This window comes from Elephantulus edwardii, unplaced genomic scaffold (genome assembly GCF_000299155.1).
Source record: "Elephantulus edwardii isolate Elephantulus edwardi_28Jun2011 unplaced genomic scaffold, EleEdw1.0 scaffold00075, whole genome shotgun sequence".
In the NCBI taxonomy this organism is placed as follows: domain Eukaryota; kingdom Metazoa; phylum Chordata; class Mammalia; order Macroscelidea; family Macroscelididae; genus Elephantulus; species Elephantulus edwardii.
In genome coordinates, this window is record NW_006399825.1 from 8,025,489 (window position 1) to 8,038,141 (window position 12,653).

Sequence of the window (12,653 nt, forward strand, 5' to 3'; positions counted from 1 at the left end):
CTATTGTCAGTTGCCTGATGCAGCTTATATGAAATAATTGTTGTTCTGTTAACTGAATACCACTCTGTAATTGAAAAAAAAAGAGCGAAAGAAGAAGTTAAAACTGTTTTATTGACATTCTGAATGTCTCTAAGTAAATATGATTTTTTTAATTAGAAGGAAAAAAAGGATACGACCTCCCTGGAACATATCTGTTCGTTTTGGCAGAGACCACATAACAAAGGAAAATGAGCCTGAACTTGATTTACACTCTCTACTAAGTTGGGGACTCCAGATAGAGAAACAATTGAAGTTGTCAATGATTTCATTTTACTTAGATCCATAATCAATAACCATGGTAGCAGCAGCCAAAGAAAAAGACATGTTGCATTGAGAAAATTTTCTGTCAGACTTTTTGAAAGCATTAGCAAACAAGAATGTCAGTTTGAAGACTAAGGTGTATCTGGTATAAGCCATGGTATTTTCAATGACTTCCTATGCATCTGAAGGGAGCTGTGTGGCTTAATGGTAAGGAGTTGCACTGCCAACTCAATGGTACATGGCTTAAGTCCACTAGCTGCTCCATGAGACAAAGATGGGCAATCTCCTTCCATGTGATTTAATGCCTCTGATAACTTGCTGGAGGGTCAGCTATGGATTGGTTTCAACTCAATGGCACTCTACCACAACATGCCTCTCACAGTTGTATAATAAATAAGGAAAGCTGAATAATAATCAATGTCTTTGAAATATGGTATTGCAAAGAGTATTGAATATACAATGAGATGTCTAAAGAATGAACAAGCCTGTCTGAGAGGAAGTGCTCCTTAGAGGCAAGGTTGGTGAAACATCATCTCATTTACTTTAGACATATTTTTAGAAAGAACAGTCCTTGGAGAGAGACAACTTGCTGGGAAAGGTGGAGGGTCAGGGAAAGACAGGAAGGCCCGTGATGGGATAGATTGACACAGTAACTACCACAATGGACTTGAGCACTGCAGAGATGATGAAGATGGTGCAGGACAGTGCAAGGATCAATCTGTTATTCACTGAGTCAGTATGAGTCATAGTCAACCCAATGGCACTTAATGACAACAATCTTAGCTCACTAAAACCACAGACAATTGATTCCAAATGTGATTATAAGAATAGATATTGTTGTTGCAAAGAGGAATCAGTCCTTGGAGAAGTACATCATGCTTGGGGGTGTGGAGACCCTCTATGAGGTGGATTGATTCAGTGACTGGAGTAATGGGGGTAGGTGTGTCGGAGACAGTGAGATTGGCACAGGACAGAGTAGGGTTTAGGGCTGTTGTACATAGTGTCACTATGAGTTGCAGGAGACTCAATGGCACATAACAACAACAACAATACAGCCTGAGGCAGAAAAATTGAACAGATATTTAACAACAACGATGGTACACACAAAAACTAATAATAAAATAATAATAATAATACAATAACAAAAATAGATTGAAATAAAAAACAAACAAACAAATAAAAAATTCCAATAGCAGCAATAGCAATAACAACAAAATCCCTGGCTTAGATGGTTTTACTAGAGAATTCTACCAAACATTCAGGAGGAGTCTATAACAATACTATTCAAACTCCTTCAGATCGTAGAAGAGGAAAGTATATTCCTGAATTCATTCTATGAAGTCAGCACAACCACGATAGCAAAGCCAGGCAAAACACCCAACATATAAATAAAAAAACTACAGAACAGTATGTCTCAGGGGAGCTCTGGTGGCCTAGTGGCAAGAAGCTGCACTGCAATCCCAGAGGCGCACGGTTCGAATCCAACAGATGCTCTGCCGGGGAAGGAGGGACAATCTCCTCCTGTACCAGTCAGATCTGATTTGACGGTACACACACAAAAAAATAATAATAAAAAAAGAACAGTATGTCTCATGAATATTGGTTCAAAAAGTCTTAGCAAATTTTTAGCCTATAGAATTCAGTAACATAAAAACATAAGTCATGGTCATAATACAATCTTGGTCTTCAAGGATGGTTCATCATTGGAAAAATAATTTATATCACATAGAAAAGGAACACTTGACACTAAGGGACAAAGAGCACAATCATGGAAATTTCTTAGACATAACCAAATACCTCAAAAGAGAAATTTCCTATGTTCAAAGATGAAGTACTATAGACTCAGTGGACATCTATATGAACTGATGGGACCTACCTCACAAAGACAATGTTCTGCATCCTGCTGTTAGTGTGAGTAGTGTCTGAGACTGTTTGTGGGCAGTCATCTAAGATATAAATGGTCTCTTATAAGATACACAATACTTTGGACTCTTACATCTGCAGCAAAGGAGAGTAAAAAAAACCAAAACAAACAAACCCAAAGACATAGGGAGCAATTAGTCCACAGGGCTGATGGACCACATGAACCACAGCCTACATGACCTTGAGACAGTAAGAAAGAGACGATGCCTGGTTACCACTACTAACTGCTCTGAATAGGGTCACAGCAGAGGGTTCTGGAGGGTGGGAGAAACATGTAAATAAAATAGCAAATTCACAAAAATACTAGTTTTAGTGATAAGCAGAGATTGGAAGAACTCCTGAGATTATAAGTCTAAGACATCCTTCCTAACATGAAACTGATACCATTTTCAGAGATCAATCTTAGCCAAACAATTATTGTTATTGTTAGTTGCCATATGCTTTAGCTCCTTCCACCTCTCTAAGGAAGATTATCCAAGCATCATGCCCAAATTATGTGAGACAAAGTTTTGCCATCCTTGCCTCAAAGGAGCACTGTGGCTGCACCTTCTCCAAGACATATCTGTTCTTTTGCCCATCCAGGGAATATTCAGTACTCTTCTTCAACACCATAGCTCAAAGGCATCAATTATTTTTCCCTGTTATTCTTAGTCATTATCCAGCTCTCTGTAGCATAGCAAGAGATTGAAAAGACCATGGCCTCAATCAGGTACACCTTAGTCTACAGACTGACATCATTGCTCCTCAATCATTTGGAGAGGTCCTTGACTAAAGACTTTCCCAGTGCAATTGGTCTTCTGATCTCCTGACTGTTTGTACCAAGTATATTGATTGTGGATCCAAGTAAGATGAAGTAATTGATAGTTTCAATCTTTTCGCCATTTGTTATGATTTGTCTATTGGTCCAGTGGTGAGAATTTTTGCATTCTTGATGTTGAGATGCAATCTATATTGAAACCTGTAGTGTTTGATCTGCAGCACATGCTTCAAGTTCTCCTCACTTTTAGCAAGCAAGTTTGGGTCATCGCCATGACGTAGGTTATTGAGGAGTCTTCCTCCAATCCTGACACCACATTCTAAGACTTAGACTTTTGATTATTGGAAGCAGGAGTGGCACCCACTTCCTAAATAACATGCCTGTGGAAACCCGATGAACTTTGATAAATGTTGATACTTGTAGAGTGGCTTCAAGTATTTTTTGTTCAGAGTGTCGGTATGAGTCATACTCGACTTGAAGGCAATCAACAACAACAACAACCTCCAATCCTGACACCACATTCTAAGACTTAGATTTTGTTTATTAGCCCAAGGATGACTTTTCTTGCTAGCAGAGTCAGATTAGACAGGCATCTTGACTAGTACAGCATTCTTTTCATTGCAAGCCTTGAGTAAATCCAACCCTTGAATGACATGAGAGACTTTCAAAACAATCTGAAGGAAGGAATATACCTAATGACAAAGTTCAAAGCCAAGAATGTGGAAAAATTACAGCGTTCTGAACAACAAAGGCCTAAACCATGTAATGTTGGATGATTGTTTTTTAATTCCCTGGATACTCTATCAAGTTGATTCCTGCACAGACGCCGAGGTTTGCCCTTTGTTTATGACTTGGCTTGAGTCACCAAAGTCAGTTGATCAGGCAGCTGTAGTGTGCAACTCAAACACCTGAGGGCTGTTTCTTCCCACCTCACTTTATGATGAAAATTTCTCAGATGAGTGGGTGTTATTTGACAAGAGGGAACTTGGCTTAAAATGAGAGCAGAGAGACCTAGTTTCTTTTTCTCAAGAACTTAAAAAAAAAACCCTTAGTTTTTTTTCTTAAATGAGTTACTCATGCATGTTCTGCTTCATATTATTAATTATAATACAGTGCTCAAGAAACTTTAGAATAAATAAACAGGGCACTTTAGTTGAGAGTTATTATTATTATAATTATAATTAATAATTTTAATTAAACTCTTATTTCTTGATTATTGCTCATTTCCTTTTATTTTTATCTGGCCTCTTTCTCATACCACAGATGAGCTACCTTAACAGACATTTATTTTCTCATAGTTTGTTGTTGTTGTTTTATACCCTTGAGTCAGAACTGATCCTTCAGTTTCAGATGCAGTAAACTGCACAGGAGGAGATTGCCTATCTTTCTATCATGGAGCAGCTGATGGATTTGAACTGCAAATTGTACCACTGGCAGTACAACTCCTTACCACTCAGTCACTGATCTCCTTTTATGAGTGTTAGACTTGATATAGGTGATTATAAGAAATAGCAAAAATAATTTATTTAAAAAATATGCTAAAGGAAAACCTTGGCTTTCAAAATTGGTTGTGTGTATGTGTGTCTGTGTTATCTACTTAAGTATTAATATGGAGACTATGTGTTGTTAGATACTGTCAGCTTGGCTGTGACTCATGCTCAACAAAACAAAACCCTGCCTGATCCTGTGCTATCATCACAATCTCCTTTGGTACTTAGAACAAGTATTTTGGTGGAAATAATTAAATCCACATCACAATTCTTAGTGGTTCTTTAAATATAATTCTTTGAAAGTCAGACAAATTTTTACTTGTCAAGTAATATTTTTCTACAAGGTATACATGGATAGGGAGCTCTAGTGTCTATATCAGGAAATTTAGAGGACAGTTGTCTGGCCAACTTACTGGAGGAGATCCATATTTGTGCCCATTCCCAAGAAAGATGATCCAAAAGAAGGTAAAAATTATTGAACAATATTGTTAGTATCACACATGAGGAAAATACTGCTGAAGATCACCTATAAAAGGTTAGAATATTATATATAGAGAGAAATGCCACAAATTCAAGCTGGATTTAGAAGAAGCCATGGCACCAGGAATATATCATTGCTGATGTCAGATGGATCCTGGCTGAAAGCAAAGAATGCCAGAAGAATATCTATTTGTGCTTTATTGACTATGCAAATGCATAGCAACGGATCATATGGCTAACAAGCTATGGCTAACATTGAGAAGAATGGGAATCCCAGAACACTTAATTGTGCTCATGCAAAATCCAAACCTAGTCCAAGAGGCTGTTGTGCAAATAGAGCAAGGGAACACTACATGGTTTAAAATTAAGAAGTAATGTTGTGCATCAGGGTTGTATCCTTTCTCTACACTTATTCAATCTGCAGACTTAGCAGATCATTCAAGAAGATGATCATTCAAGAAGGGAGCTCTTGTGGCCCAGTGGCAAGAAGCTGCACTGCAATCCCAGAGGCATGTGGTTTGAATCCACCAGATGCTCTGCTGGAGAAGGAGGGGCAATCTCCTCCTGTACCAGTCAGATCTGATTTAACGGTACATGCACAAAAATTAATAAAAATTAAAAAAGATGGACTCTATGAACAAGAATGTGGCATTAGGATTGGAAGAAGACTTGTCAACAACAAACTGTGTTATGCAGATATAACAACCTTGCTTGCTGAATGTGGGTAGGACCCAAAATTTTTGTTGCAGAAGATCAAAGACTACAGCCTTTCATATAGATTGCATCTCAGTGTCAAGAAAACAAAAATTCTCACCACTGGACCAGCAGGCACATCATGATAGATAGAGAAGAGATTGAAAGTATCAACAACGTCATCATACTTGGATCCACAATAAATACACTTGGTACAAGTGGTAAAGAAATGAGGAAACGTATTGCACTGGGAAAGTCTGCAGTCAGGGACCTCTCCAAATGACTGAGGAGCAATGATGTCAGTTTGCAACTAAGGTAGGCCTGATTCAGGCCATGGTCTTTCTGATCACTTGCTATGCTGCTGAGAACTGGACAATTACCAAGAATGACAGAAAAATAATTGATGCCTTTAATCGTGGTCATGGAGAAGAGTACTGAATTTACCATGTACAGCCAAAAGAATAAATAGATGTGCCTTAGAAAATGTGCAGTCACAGTGCTCCGTGGAGGCAAGGACAGTAAAGTGTTGTCTCACATACTTTGGGCAGGATGCTAGGAGAGGTTCTTCCTTAGAAAAAGACATCTTACTTGGAAAGGTGGAGGGATGACAAAGGAGAGGAAGACCCTCTGCCTGGTGGACTGACAACATGGAGTGCAGCAATGGGCTGGAGTGTGTTCGAGATTGTGAGGCTGGCACAGGCTAGAACAGAGTTCAGATATGTTGCTATGCGTTATGCTTGATTCAAAGACACCTACCAACAACTCTCATATTTAGGAAATGGCAGAACTGAGCTTTTAATACAGGTGATCTAACGGCAGAGCCTTCTTATTTTTGATTAGTGGTGCACAATTGAGTTGTGTTGCTGTTTTTTTGTGGGGTTTTTTTTTTTGTGAATACCCAGCTGATAAAATGTGTGAGTACATACTGCTACCTCTAGATTGGTCAGACACCTGGAAATGCTAAGTTGTGGTAACCACAGTATGAAGACCATTCTTCTCTGTTGAGTCATTAATAGGGTCAAAAATGGCATTGAGGCTGCCCCTGAGGGAGATTTTAAAACATGTTCCCAATTGTATGTAAGTTTCATTCAGTTATTGTTACTCATATTGTCCAGTTGACTGCAACTCGTAGTGGCCCTATGAGCAACACATCTGAGCTTTTCCTTATCTTGTGCCATATTTATCACCTCTAATACACTGAACCCATTGTTATAATCACTGTGTCAACCCATCTTTTAAAAAAATTTTATACTGGTTTATTTACAAAGTTTGAATACATGTTTTTTCACATCAGATCTTTCTGCTTCCCTCCACCCATCAAATTGTGCAACCCTATGATTATTGCTTTCCCACCTACCTGCTGTCCATTTTTCAGGCCTCTGCTCCCACCTGCCCTTGGATCCTCACACTCATTCTACAATAATGGTCTTATACAATATTTGCCCTTATGGGACTGAGTTTGTTCATGTAGCATAATGCTTTCCAGTTCCTCCCAAGTCAGGTAGTAATTTACAAAATCATTGCTTCTATGTGCTGCCAGTATTCCATTCTGGGAATGTACCATAATTTCTCAATCCACTCCATTGTGGTTGGACATTTAGGCTGTTTCCATGTTCTTGCAATGGTGAATAACGCTGATATGTATATTGTGTAGGGATCTCTGTGTATGCCTCAGTTCTCATTTTCTTGGGGTATATTCCAAGCAGTGGAATAGCTGGGTCATATGGAATTTCTATGTTCAGCCTTTTGAGGAAACACCAAATTGCCTTTCAGAGTGGTTGTTTCATTTTACAATCCCACCAACAATATTTAAGTGTTCCTGTCTTTCCATATTCTCTCCAACATTTCTTACTTGCTGACCTGTTAAACTTTGCCTCTGCCACTGGAGTGAGATGGTAACACATCTCTCTTATTGTCAGTGATTTTGAGAATTTCTTCATGTTTCTGTTGGCTATCTAAAGATTTTCTTCTGTGAGAAGTCTGTCCATGTCTTATCTTTTGAAGATCTTCCACTCTTCTGCTGACCTTCCACCTTTCTAAGCAAGATGTCCTTCTTCAACGCCCAGCCCCTCTTACCAACATATCCAAATGTGTGAAATGTAGTTTAAGCATTCTTGTCTCCAAGGAGTACCCTGGCTGAATTTTCTCCAAGACAGACTTTTTCTTCTTTTGTTACTTGGTGTTTCATTGATGATGCAAAGGCATTTGAATGTGTGGATCAGAACAAATTGTGATGAACCTCGAGGAAAATGGGAATCCTAGAACACTTGATTGTCTTTATGCGAAACCTATAGTTGGTCCAGGAAGCTGTCCTCAGAATAGAGCAAGGAAACACCTCATAGTTCAAAATCAGGAAAGGAGTGTGTCAGGAACACATCCTGTCTCCACGCCTTTTCAGTTTGTATGCAGAAGAGATCATTCAGGAAGCTGGGCTTTGTGAGTAGGAAGGTGGCTTCAGGATTGGATGAAGAATCATCAACAACCTACATTATGAAGATGACACAACCTTGCTTGCTGAAAGTGAGGAGGACCTGAAGGGCTTGCTGCAGAAGGCCAAGGACTGTAGTCTTCAATATGGATTGAAGCTCAACATCAAGAAGGTAAAGATTCTCATCACTGGGTCAATTGGCAGTACTATGATAGATGGTGAAGAGATTGAAGTTGTTAACAGTTACAGCTTGCTTGGCTCCACAATCAACACTCTTGGCCCTGCAGTCAGGAAATCAAAAGACAAATTGCACTGGGAAAATCTTCTGCCAGGGACTTCTCCAGAGTACTGAAGTGCAACGATGTCAGTCTAGAGACTAAGGTCTAGGTCTAGTTCAGTCCATGGTCTTTCCAATTACTTACTATGCATCAGAGAGCTGAACAGTAACTAAGGATGACTGGAGAAGAATTGATGCCTTTGAGTTGTGGTGCTGGAGAAGAGTCTTGAATATACCATGGACCACCAAGAAAACAAATATATCTGTCTTGGAGAAGGTGGAACCAAGTTTCTCCTTGAAGGCTAGGATTATGAAGCTCCATCTCACATACTTGGAGACATGGCCAAGAGGCACTTGTCCTTGGAGAAGGACGTTATGCTTGGAAGAAGGGAGGAACAGCACAAGAGAGGAAGACTGTGGTTGAGATGGATTGATACAGTAACTGGGGCAATGGGAGGAGGTGTGTCAGAATCAGTGAGACTGGCTCATGACAGTGCAGGCTTCAGAGCTGCTGTACATAGTGTTGTTATGAATCACACATTACTTTACAGCACATAACAAAAACAACAAAACAACAAATATTAAGTTCTTATGAGTATCAAAAATTTTCTCCAATAAGATGAAAAGAAAACCTGCTGACTGAGAAAAAAACATTTAGCAATGCAATCTCCTAATAGAATTTACAAAATCCTTTACATGGTCAGGAGGGACTGTTCCTTGGAGAAGGGCATCATTCTTGAAAGGGTGGAGAGACAGCACAGGAGAGGAAGGCCTTATATGAGATGGATTGATACAGTAACTGGGGCATTGGGAATAGGTGTGCTGGAGTCAGTGACAATGATACAGGACAGGGCAGGCTTCAGAGCTGTTGTGTATAGGGTCGCTATGAGTCACAGGTTACTCAAACAGCACATAACAACAGCAAGGCCTTCAAAGGAAAAAGAATACTAACCAAATTACAAAATGGACAAAAGATACGGAAATACTTCACAGAGGAAAAAATTCGGTGACCATTGGACATATGAAGAAACACTCAAAATCACTGGCAATAAGAGAGATGCAAATAAAAATCACTATGAAATACTCTCTCACCCCAGTAGCAGTGGCAACGTTTAATGGAATAACAAGTAATAAATGTTGGAGAGGGTGTGGAGAGATTGGACCTCTCATACACTGTGGCTAGGATTGTAAAATGATACAACCACTCTGGAAGGCAGTTTGGTATTTCCTCAAAAAGTTGAACATAAAATTCCATATGGCCCAGCTATTCCACTGGTAGGAATATATCCTGAGGAAAATAGAACTGAGACATGTAGGGAAATTTGTACACTGCTGTTCATAGCAGCATTATTCACAATAGCAAGAAAATGAAACATCTCAAATGTTCATCAACAAATGAATGGACTGAGAAATTGTGGTATATTCACATGATGGAATACTACAAAGAACTCAAGAGGAATGATTTAAAAAAAAAAATACTGTATAACATGGGAGAGGCTAGAGACCATTATGCTGAGTGAACCAACTTAGGTTCATAAGGACAAATACTGCATGAGACCATTATTATAAAATAGAATAACTGATAAGATGTATATAAAAGTAAAAAAAAAAAGGAAGGGGAGAGGGCAGGGGCTGAGAGTGAGGAGTAGGCAGAAATCATGAGGTTGCAGTTTGGTGAGTACAGAGAGGTGGTGAAGGAATTGGGAAAGATCCAGTGGAGACCTGACAAGACAGGGTAATAGTGGCTATCAATGGTTACAGATTTTATAAAATGCAACATACGGGAATGATTGCATGAAACACAATGTGAATAAAGGAATGTGTGAAACACAATGTATATGAGTTAAACACAATGTATATTAATTTTGTAAAATTATACATTAAAAAAATGATGCTAGATGACTTCCAAGGCTAGGTCATAAAAATGCCATACATCTTTCAACTTGGCTTCCTGGGATGTTTAATTTTAGATCCTAGAAAACAAATAGTCTAGTTAACTTTCAAATTATTTAATTTGTAGAAACTTTGAAATAATGATGTAATAAAAGAAGGTGAACAACAAGCAAGTAACACAAAGTTCAATCCAAATTATTTATAATCATGAATCAGGAGTAGAGTAGTGAAAGACAGGGGCTACATGGAAGGGCAATGGAATAGAGTTCAGATTGTTTTTTATTAATTAATTGTGGAATTAGATGGCAATAATGATTGCACAAATACAGCATATACTAAAAACCACTGAATTGTGCATTTTAAAGGGGTTTGTTTTATATCATGTGTATTATATCTCAATAAAATGTCAATAATATTAGGTTGGATGAAAAAAGTCTCTCTGAGCATGTAATTCAGAAGTAATAAATGAAAAATTTAATGTTTGGGTCCATAAAAATATAAAAGAATTCCAAAAAGTAAAACAAAAGCCAATGCCAAAGTAATAACAAAAGACAAAATGACACATGATAATTTGGAGAAAAATGTTTTCAAAAAGTATTTTGAAGGAGCTCTGGTGGCCTAGTGGCAAGAAGCTGCACTGTAATCCTGAAGGCATGTAGTTCGAATCCACCAGATGCTCTACACAACAACAATAATAATTAATTTTTTAAAAATTAAAAAATTCTAAAAAACAACTGAAATCCTGATATCAAAAGATCTCTTAGAAAGGGACAACCTCACTGTTGTGGGAAAACAGATGAAGTGCAAGAAGAGGAAATTCTAAAAAGAAGTAATACAAATAGTTAATTCAGTGGAAGGAATGCCTAACATCAAGTGCAAATGAATATAAGCTACTGTCTTCCTGTATCCGGCTGCCAAAGATTTTCAAAGTTCACAATACACAAAGGTGGTCCAAATGTTAGGGAAGAGGTCCTTCTGCTAGATGTTATAAATTGGTATTATGGTGAGTAAAATGCCTTCAGAGATAAAAAACAAGTGGATACAAGTTATTATCTTTTTAGGAATCTAGCACATAAAAAGAAATTCCAACACAAGTGGACACCTATATAATGTTGCTGCTGTGTACAGTAATGTTGGATCCGGCTCACAGCAAACCCTCTCGTGAGTCATCCAAGACAATAAATGGCACAGGAGGAGATTGCCTATCTTTCTTCCACAGAGCAGCTGGTAGATTCGAACCATGTACCTTCAGATTACCAGGAGTTGAAACTGAGTCTGGCAGATGTCTTTTATTTAATTGAAATATTAAAACAGAAAGCTGAATGACTACCCAGTATTTTACTTCATTATTGTCCCTGAAGCTAAGGTTCCAGTAAATTAAATGCTGTTACTTCATCAACCAAGGCACACTGGGGTACAATGGATAAGTTCTTGACTGCTGACAGAAAGGTGAGGGACTTGGGAAAATTGGTACGCTGTGTCCTAAGTATTTATAGTGTTTGAAACCTTAAGGAGTAGTTCTACTCTGTTCTGTGTTACTGTTTTTAGGTACCAGATAGTTGACTGTGACTCATAGTGACCCTATGAACCACAGTTCTGAACCTTGCTCTAGCCTGCATCATCCTCACAATCTCTGCTATGTTCAGACCCACTTGTGGCAGTCACCAGTCAATCCATATCCATGAAGGTTTCCTGAAGTTTTATTGACCCACCACCTTTCTCCACGTGATCTCTCTCTAAGGACTGATTCTTCCTGAAAATATACCCAAAGTAAGTCAGACAAAATTTCATCATCTTTGCCTCTAAGGAGCACTCTGATTGTATTTGTGTCAAGACAGATTAATTGATTCTTTTGGCATTCCTTGGTATATTTAAAACTCTTTGCCAACACCACAATTTAAAAGCATCAAATTTTTTTTAACTTCCTTATTCATTGTCCAATTTTCAGGTATATAGCAAGCAATTGAAAATATTAAGATTTGGATCAGACGCATCTTAGCCTTTAAACTGACATCCTTGCTCCTCAGAACTTTAGTTAGGTTCTTGACAGCAAATTTCCCCTAAACAATATGTCTTTTGATTTCTTTGCTACCATGGGTTTTGATTTTGGATTCAAATAAAATGGGAATCCCAGAACACTTGATAGTTCTAATGCGAAACCTATACTTGGGCCAGGAGGCAGTCATCAGACCAGAGTACGGGAACACTGCATGGTTCAAAATTGGGAAGGGTGTACGCCAGGGATGCATCCTATCTCCATACCTTTTCAAACCGTATACAAAACAGATCATTCGGGAGGCTGAGCTCTATGAGGAGAAATGTGGGGTCAAGCTTGGTGGAAGATCTATCAACAATCTGCGTTATGCAGAAGACACAACCCTGGTTGCTGAAACTGAGGAGGACCTGAAGCAC

At 38.5% G+C, this 12,653-nt stretch overlaps 1 pseudogene; it reads right to left on the bottom strand.

The window, feature by feature from the left end:
- Positions 1-12,653, bottom strand: part of LOC102862975 — a 33,747-nt pseudogene that overhangs the window by 810 nt on the left and 20,284 nt on the right.